Source organism: Strigops habroptila, chromosome 9 (genome assembly GCF_004027225.2).
Source record: "Strigops habroptila isolate Jane chromosome 9, bStrHab1.2.pri, whole genome shotgun sequence".
Lineage (NCBI taxonomy): Eukaryota > Metazoa > Chordata > Aves > Psittaciformes > Psittacidae > Strigops > Strigops habroptila.
In genome coordinates, this window is record NC_044285.2 from 22,609,307 (window position 1) to 22,619,004 (window position 9,698).

Consider the following 9,698-nt stretch of genomic DNA (forward strand, 5'->3'; position numbering starts at 1 on the left):
TATCCTGTGCACTCTGGCACCAAAGGAGGAATAAAATTAACAATGAATATTTATTTATAAGCTGCAGTGAACCCGAAAGGGTCTGAACATCCACAGGAGCAGCATGCTGCAAACTGAGCATGCCTCAGCTCTGATAAAACCTTGCCCAGGCCAGCACTGTCCATCCAGAGGAGTGGACCTGGCCACTCTGGGGCCTGGCTGGCAGCAAACAGACCTATTCAATGGGGATTGTGCACTGCCCCAGTGTGCCAGCCAGGTGAGATGGACAAGGAGCTGACACAGAGGCCACAGAGGACCAGCTTGTACCGCAGAACACCAGTAGATGAGATGCACACTCCATAGTGCACTGGTTCCTGTGGGGGCCAGTTTGGGCAAGGGGCGGGTTAATGGCAATATCCCTCCTGAAGCACCAGGCACTGGGCAAGCCTGGGCTGAGGGGAGTGAGGGGTCCTCTGGGCAGCACAGGCCTCAGGAGTGGGATGCAGGCACCTGAGTCCCCATCCTGACCCATCCAGGTTTGCTGTGGCCATGAGCCATCCCTCCTCCTCCCCTGTTGCTGTGTAAAAGGGAGGGTGGGACTGGTGCTGTCCTCGTCATGGGGCTGTGCTGGAGACACGCTGTTTGCAGAGACCCCAAGCACGTAAATGTTACACTAAATCCGTGCAAAAGCCACTCGCAAATATCTTCCCAGAGTATTGGGAGAGCTGAAGGATCACATCGGGACATTAACGTCACCATGCCTGTGGCACTGCCTCAGTTCCTCATCACACCAGCAGTGTGCCAAGGGGTGAAGCTGCTCAGGGAGGTGGGAGCCAGGCACTGCCATCCTGCCCCACACCATGGTGGTGCTGTGCCGTGCTCAGGGCTCAGGCTGCTCTGCCCAGCCTCTGGAAGCAGCATCACCCCTGGTATTTGTGCCATCTCCTTGTGATGCCTCGCTGGCATTTACAGAGGAGTTACCTTGCATCCACCGACCCTTGGTCAACATTGACAGAGCCTGCAAGGAGGGAGTGAGTAGACGCTGGCAAACAGTGCAATGTGCTCACCCAGGAGGATATTCTGAGCTGCTGATAGCAGCACCTGAGCAATGCAAGGAGGAGATGTGGAGCAGATCAGGGCAGCAGTTACTGCACTTGGAGCCAGATGTTAATGCTCCTACAAGGAGGAGGAAGGAAACCGAGTGCTGAACCTCCTGCCCCTCAGCCTCCTCTCAGAGCACGTTTATTTGCATTCACGTCTTCGAGACAGCTCAGCAGCACAGCGCCTCAGCAGTGCACTCAGCAGCCACATTGCCAAAAGGATGCAGTCACACCAGCAAAGACCGTTCTGGATGGTTGGTGCCTCCCCAGCTGCCGGATGAAGCTGCTCACAGCCTGGGTGCACAGAGGGTTTGTGCTGCTGCTGAGCATTGATGGCAGGACATGTGCCCCAGCTCTGCTTTTCCACCTGCAGATGTGGCCCCTGGGCCCCCATCTGGGTGTTCGGAGTGTGCTGGAGCAGGGACCTCGCTGCTTCACAGCCCACCCATGCTGGTCTCTGCTGGGCACAGGGGGCTGCGGGCTCCACCAGGGTGCTGGTGGCCCATCCCCTGCGCTGCTGTGTCTGTGCCTGTCGGTGCTGGGCAGCCTGTGTCCCCACAGCATAGGAAGGTCTCTGGTCTGGACGCTGCTATTATAAAACCTACCAGCTCCCCAGGGGGTTTTAAGCCAGTGACAGGAAGGAAACAACTTTATTGCCTTGAAAACCCACCAGCCCCTGGGTCAGCTGTAGCAGCCCCCAACGTCTCCATTGCTGCCCAGTCCCCAAACTGGGGGAGCTACCAGAGAGGTCTAAGAACCGCTCTTGATGGTTTTAAAGTGTTTGCTATCTGGGATACCCAGCACAGCCAGTACCTAGGACCACATCCTGGTGAGAGCAAACAGATTCAAGCAACATGACCCACAGCTTCTTTTGGCCACTGCTAATAAAGAGGGGCAGCTCTAAATGTTGTATTCACATGGGAGCCTCACTGTTGTGTAGGTCCCTGTACCATACCCCATGGGGATGGTGGCAGATGGGGGGCGGCTTTGCTGTAAGATCAGTCCTGGTTGGGGGCAGAGCCTGTGCACGCTGCAGCGCTGGGGTTGGTTCTGCCATACCGATGCACTCCCGTCATGCGTCATGGCCCCCCCGGCCCGGGAAGGGCAGCTCAGGATTCTCATCATGCTCCCTCTTGCAGAGCAGTGTGGAGCTGGGAAAAGTGGGGCAGAGGAAGGGCACGTTGGTGCTGGAACTGCTCTCCCCGGGCTGCAGCTCCAGGCCCAGCATCCCACAGCAGCCGGAGCTGCTCGTGGCTCCTCTCGGGGTTGGGGGGATATCAGAAGTGCTGCAAGTTTCACATTAATTGCAAGTTCAATGACTGTGTACATGAATATTTAACTAGACACACTGTTCATGAATATGCATGACATGCAAATGCAGGAGGGAGCAAGCAGTGAGACGGGCGTAGGCACAAACACAGGGGAAGGCAGACAGCGGGAGGCAGAGCTGGGGCCAGCAGCACCCGGTTCTTGAGGATCCCTGTGTCCCCGCAGCCTGGAGCACTGGGACCATGAGCACAAGGAGCTACAGGACTGGAGGAGAGAACCTGGGGCTGGCAGCACGTGCATTCAGGGCCCCGTGTGCGTGCTGGTTAATGGAGAAGGGTGCAGGGAGAGCAGATGGCAGGAACAGGAGCTTGCAGTCCAAAGGCATCCTCTGAGCTGACCTTAAGTCATCAGATCTGGCCTTGTGCATCTCTCGAACGAGGACATCAGGAGTGTGCTCTTGTAGGACTGTATCTGCCAGACTTCAGGCCCAGAGGAGTCCATCCCCCTCTCAGTAAAGCCACCCCACATGAGTCTGGCATTCATTCAAAACCTGCTGCTGATGTGCTGAGAATTAACATGGCAGCGGCAGCAGTGCAGGTACCTGTCCTGCTGAACACCGGGAGCTGCCGAGGGGTCTGCACCAGGGCGGGTGCGGGCCGAGAGCTCCAGAGCTGGGACACATGCGGGAGCTGGGCGGGACAGACCAGCTGCCCTGGATGGAGGATGGAGGGAGGGAGGGAGGGAGGGAGGGATGGATGGAGGGAGGGATGGATGGAGGGAGAGACGGACAGAGGGACCGATGGAGGGGCTCTCTGCGTGCCCTCCTCCAGCAGTTGGGGCTGCAGCAGGGGTGGGTATGGGAGAGTCTTATCTCTGCTTGTGGCCAGGATTGTATGTGGTCAGTGGCAGTGGGGCCGGGCTGCCAGAGGCGGTTCCTGGGGTGTTGTGTATCTGTCAGCACAGCTCTTTTTATGACTTGTAATTACTGCATGAAATAGCCTTTTTTTCTCTGGCATCAGGAAAGCTGTGATGCTGTGGGGATCAGGCTGCTACTGCTCGGTGTCCTCATGAAGAACACTGTCAGTGCTGGCCATGGGAGCCAAGGGAGCCGTCTGTCAGCCTCCCACCGAGCCCCCCCCACCCCTGCCCACTGCTGAATGCTCATTTTAGAGGTGTCAGAGATGGCTCCAAGGTTCTTCCTGACCTGTAGCCACCAGCCCTGAGTTAAGCATCATGCAGACCTGACTTTGGTTGTGTTTCTCGGGGTACGTGTAGGGATGCCAGCCAGGGCATCTGGCCTAACATGCCCCACACAGTTATTCCAGCTTCATTCACCTCCTCTGATCCATCTGCTGCAGAAACCCATGTTGCCCGCAGCACCTCTGACAGTAAAGACCAACACAAAGCAGTCCCTGACCTTCTCTTCTGCGGCCTCAGCATCCCCAGGCTACCCCTTTGCCATCAAGACGGTCCCACCAGTTTCAACACTCTCGCTTTTGGGGGATTTCCTCTCTTTGATGTCGTTTCTTTCAATTTCTTGACAACTTGTCTCATTTTTACATAGTTTCCTTTCCTAAAACTGAGCACATGTGCACTGGATTTCCTTGGCCTGCACCCTCCCTCTGCAGCATTACACCTAATTGTACGGTGGTTCCCATTACAGAGCAGCTCACCCCTGACACATCCTGACCCAGGCCCTGTGCAGCACCCTGCACGAAGTCCAGAGCAGCCCCTTTCCTTGGGGGTTTTAGGCAATTTTGTTCAGGGATCATCATCTGTGTCCAAGAAAGTTACCTCTGCCTCTGCCTCCCCCTCTCCAGCCTGACAGGACAGCGGCCAGATCCATGCAGGGTAGCTGGAGTCTCCTGCTGTCACCTTCTACTTGAAATCCACAGTGTCTCTAATTGTAGTCAACTTTCCATGTCAGCCCCATCAATGCTGCAGTCTGGGCTTTCCTCCGAAGGCAGCCTGGTTTGCCTTGCCTATTTATTGTGATGGTATGTCTCCCCCCAGGCTTCCCGCACGCGCAGTGGGCTCTGCCTGCAGCCACCCCTAGAGCAGATCAGTTTGGACCAAGTGTCCTTCCTGCTGCCTTCCCATGACCTGTTTGTCCAGCCACGGTCCAGCCAGGGCAGCCCCTGCCACAGTGTCCCAGAGCCTGGGGCAAAGACCCATGTAGAGGTGTCATTTTAAGGTCTGTTACCTGGGAACAGCTCCCAGAGCCACAAGCAGGAACCATCCTGCACCTTCTTCTGGTCTGCAGGGAGCTCAGCACCAGCATCCCTGCTAGAGCAGCATCCGTGCTGGAGCAGCATCCCTGCCACACCAGCATCCCTGCTGGAGCAATATCCCTGCCACACCAGCATCCCAGAGTGCAGGGCTGCTCCCAGGCAGGGCTGATGACTTTTTTATGGCACAGAAATCGTTTCTATCCAGGTTGTCATTTAAACCTGGGACCTCCCCAGTGGAAGCTCCAGCTTATTTTGCCACAGCACAGTAGAAGCCCGGGAGAGGCCAAGGCCAAGGGGCAGCTCTGATGTGAGGCAAGAGGTGAGCTTGGCTGTCCAACAGCATGAGCTGTGGAGTGAGCGCAGGAGGGGACCTGGCTCGGTGCAGTGGCTGCCGCTGCTCTGAGCGAGAACAGGAGAGAGCTCACAAAGGCTTTGAAGTCCTGGACAATTTGTGATGGAAAAATCCCAGGCCCTGAAGCTTCCACCTATATTTAGCTTTAGGTGTAATAGAGCTGGGCTTATGGGCTCAGAAACTTGCATCCACACTGAACAGCCAGTCCAAAGGTCTCCTTTCTCCAGAGGGAAGTAAGAGTTACCTCCCATTCATCTGCCCAGATTCAGTCAGACTAGCTTCAGAAAAGGCCTCAGTTCCCTGGCAGGGCTCAGGGCAAAGCTGCTCTCTCATTCCTCCCAAAAGTGGTTCAGAGAAAGAGCATTCAGTAACAGCTGGGATTAAAGCATCTTCGGGAAACACCCCATTGCAAGTTAAAAAGCAGCTGCTTCAGCATGGTGCCAGCCCAAATTTTCCTCCTGCTGCGGGTCACTGGGCAAGGCAAGTGCCCAGGACGGCATCTGCAGAGCGAGCAGTGTTTGCAGGGATGGAATGCTGAGCCTTGGTTACATGGCCTCTTGACTAAGATTATCACACCTGAATTCATTCTTGGAGGTCGAGAGGGGCTGGCTGTGGGCGCTCGATGGCTGTGCTGCTTTCCCCCCTCCAGCCCCTGTTTGGGAGAGATTACTTTTGAACATCAAAAGCACTGGCCTTGAGTGAGCATCTGATGTTCCCACGGGGTAGCTCTGTCTGAGCTCCCAAAGAAGGAATCCCGCTTGGCATTGCCTGCAGCCCCTGCCCTGCGGGGTTAACTCCATGGATCAGATCCGCCCAGGATCCACAGAGGGATGTGGTGGCTGCAGTGACCTCATGGCTCTTGCTGTGCTGCCCCGCAGAGGGCCTGGCCATGCGACCCCCCCACGGCCATTCCTGCTGTCCCTCAGGCCCAGGCCCTCAGGGAAGGTTTCTGGTGGATCATTGTCCAACGGACTCTTGGGTTTGGCCTCAGTGTCTCTGCTGCTCTTGCCAGCGTGCAGCAGCAGGGCCCGTGCCGAATGCGGTTCTTGGGTTCTTTCAAGTATTCTGCTCCCCTGTACTGCGCAGCCCTCAAGAGGAATCCTCCTCCCTCAGAAACGATCTGATGTTTCTGAGCCCACTGTTTCCCAAGTGCTTGGCCTCTGGGATCCCTTTTCCTCCCGATGCCGTGTCACGCACATAATTTCCAGAGAACAAGAGGCTCTGAGAAGGAAATAAATTACATCCTTATGCTTCCTCAAGTAACAGCAGTTGCTCCATAAGCGATGGGATTATATCGACTCCTCCGAGGTTTAAAACCAATCTTGAAATGCTGCCACTGAAGTGCAGGCATAAAGGGGGAAAGGCATTTGCATAGAGCACGTGCCCTGCTTTGGATCTGACGTGGTAGCTCCCGGGGCAGTTGGGGCTGGAGGGGAGCTCGAAGGTCGCCTTGTCCAGCCCCTGCCCCGGCAGCATCGCCTTGAGCCCAGCACTGAGCCTGGATGGTCTGTTTGCATTTCTTGTTACACTGGGAAGTCTGTCTCACAGGTAGCTCGTCTCTTCTCATACAGCCGCTTTCTGAGGGGGTTTGACTTAACTCTTGCACGGGTTCGACTCAGTGTTCACGACTGGTTCAGAAGTTACCACTCTGTAAAATCACACACCAAAGAGATCAGACCTTTCCTGGCTGATGGAGCTCACCCACGAGCCAGAGATCATTGTGCTGTGGGGATGTTCCAGGGGATGCTTCAAGCAGGTCTCCCTGCTTGACTCGGTGCTACCCAAATGCTCCAGCACCCTGGGGTGGTTTCAGACTGCCAGAGCTTTAAGCACTGGCAGAATCAAGTCAGGTTTACAGCACAGGTGAGAGCCACTCTGGTCTGCACAAGCACAGAAGCACGTGGCAAGGTGGATGTGACAGGGCCTGGCTGCAGCTCGACCACATCATCACTTCCATTCTGCATCCCTTGGCATGTTTTCCATTGCTTGTACTCATGCTGTCAGATTCAGCTCCCTGATTGTCTTTCCTCGTTGAACCACCGTGTGCAGAGACCCCTGAGGGGCTCATTTTGGCTGAGGAAGCACGTACCCATGCTCGAGGACTGCAGGACTCCCTAGAAACCCACCCTCTGAAGAGCTGCACATGGGGCAGGGCTGCTCCGTGCTCCAAGAAACCATGCCCAGGAGGAAACAGCAGGCATCCTGCGCAAACTGAGCGCAGGGAGAAAGGTCCTGCCATGTCTGTGACGGGGCTGACACATGAAAAGAGCACCTCTAGCTCCCAGCAATGCCTTGTCCTCCCACAAAGGTCTCTGAGACCTTTCATTGAGGGATGCAGAGCTGGGCAGCTCACGCCATGGTCTGGGGTGTCCTTGGCAGGACCAAGGCCCCTGATGCAGGGGCACAGACCCAGAGAACTGCCCCCAGGGAGCAGGCAGGAGCACCCGCTGCAGCACGGGGCTGCTGACGTGGGTCTCGGGCTGTTGTGGGGTGCAGATGGCAGCAGGAGCACAGGCAGTACAGACAGTCCCACCCTCCTGCTGCTCTCTCCAAGCACCTCAACGCTCTCTCGAAGCTGCCGGCCTGGAGAAGGTGGGAAGGTTTGCGCAGACCGCTGGGGTGGGAGGGATGGGGATGCTCCTCTTGGCTCAGCCCTGCCTGGCACCGAGCCAGCACCAGGCAAACCAACCTGAGGAAAGAGAAGCTGAAAAGGAGCAGGGGCTGCATCTGCCCGAGCAGGGCTCCAGCGCTGGAGGGATGGAGCCTGGCCCCGAGCAGCCACAGCCCCTGGCCCAAGAGGGGCCAGGACTCCCCTTCTGCCCATGCAGCTGCTGGTTTCTGCTGCAGGAGAGGTTCAGGTGTGCAAACTGGTCTCCCTCCGAAAGGGCAACAAACACCACAGGAATGTTTGTTTCCAAGGTGTCATCAGAAGTGAAACCAGAAACAAGCACCTGAACGAAACCCAAATATTAGTGTTTTCTTACCGCGGAGGTTTGGTACTTTGTTGCGAAGCAGCGGCCCTGCCCGTGGGAACCCAGGAGCGGCTCTTCCCATGGGAACGGGGGGAGCGCTGCCAGGACCCGGCAGCACCGCGGGGGTTTGGTTTTCAGACCCTCCTCCCACCTCACTGCTATCGAGTGCTCCCACTAAACCAGGAGCATGTGGAGAAGCAGTTCTGAGATGGGGCAGCGTTCCCAGCGGGCTCCGTGGGGGAGAGCCATTCCCTGGGGCTCTCCCCCAGCAAGGGGCTGCTCCAGCTCTGGCTGTTCCCAGGAGTTTGGTCAGCTTGGTCGAGTGGATGCTCAGCATCTCACCAGCCAGGCATGCTGGGTACCAGCTGACAGGGAAACAGAGGCATCGTGGATAGACAGCACTGGGACAAAGTCAGGATTCCCAGTTTTAAGCTTTGATGTGTGTTTATTTCCAAAGAATCTGGATTTAAATAAAAAATCCAGGCAGAGGAGAAAATATTTTTAATTGCGGTGTATCTGGTCCTTTCTGATGTTGCTGGCACTGGGAGAGGTTTGATCTTTCTATTCAGGCTGCCTTTGAGACTTCACGGAAAAGACACGCCTCACAACTCTCTGCATTTCTTAAGCCCAGCAGATGCGCAGGCTTGGGGGCAACATCATCCAAGGTGGGAGGAGGCCCAGCACCCTTTGTTTGCCCCTTCTCCTGCTTCTCACTGCCCCAGCACCAGGCTGTTGGGTGCTGGGCGATTCTCATCTGCTGCCTCAACCAACCTGCTCCCATCTGAGGCCTGTGCTGTGCTTCACATGGGTTCTGCAAGGTACCTGCAGCAGAGGCTGGGCCTGTGTGGGGTCTCTGAGCCCTGCTTTCAGAAACCAGCTGGGAAAAGATGTGCCAGCCCAGGGACATCATTGTCCTCCCCGAGGCCCTCCACGGCTGGTCTGTGCGGGTCACTGTGGCTGCTTTGCACAGAAGCCAAGCAGCTCCATCCCTGCTTTGCTGGGTTCCCTCTGTCTCCCTCTGCTGCTTTGCTTCCCGGTGTCACTAATACTCACCAGATTCAGGATCTCTATCAGCTTCCAGAGATGATGACCTGGGTGCTGCTTGCTACGTTCGCTCATGGCACTGTGTGAGCCTGGCCATGCACCGTGCATTCAGTGCCACGCATCTGCTGCTCCTACCGGCCTTTCTTGTGGATCACTTCCGTTCCTCAGTGCTGTGGTTTCAGCAGCCTGTCGTCAGGGCTGCAGGAGCTGGGAGCTATGGAAAATGCCACCCAGGGCATTCGGCACCCCTTCTGTCCAGGACAGGTCTGCCTCTGACAAACCAGAAGCTATTTTTGCCTTCAGAGGAGATGCTTCTGAGCATGACCACTCTTGCCTGTGCCATCTGGAGCGTGTCACACTGCTGCCTGCAGCAGATAACAGTGGTTTTCCTTTCTTCTCCTTTCCGCTTTTCCCTTTCATCTCAGCTGTTGCAGCTCTGCAACTTGCCTGCTGTGATCAAAGCCGGCTCAGTGTTAGCACATCTGCCTCCCGCTCCTCTGCGCGGGAACGGGCTCTGCAAAGCTGCCTTGGGCCAGGTTTTCTCATGCTTCAGCCTGGGCAAAGCCATAGTCACCCCTCCTTGTTTCCTGCAACCTACTGGCCCGCCCCCGATGCTGCACCAGGGTCCACGTGGATTAAACCTGCAACAATCAGTTGCTCTGCAATGGCTTCAGCTCCTCCTGCAGAGACACGAAGCTTTTCACGCTGAGGGACTCAGGCTAAAACCTGCCACCAGCAGTGATCCCATCGC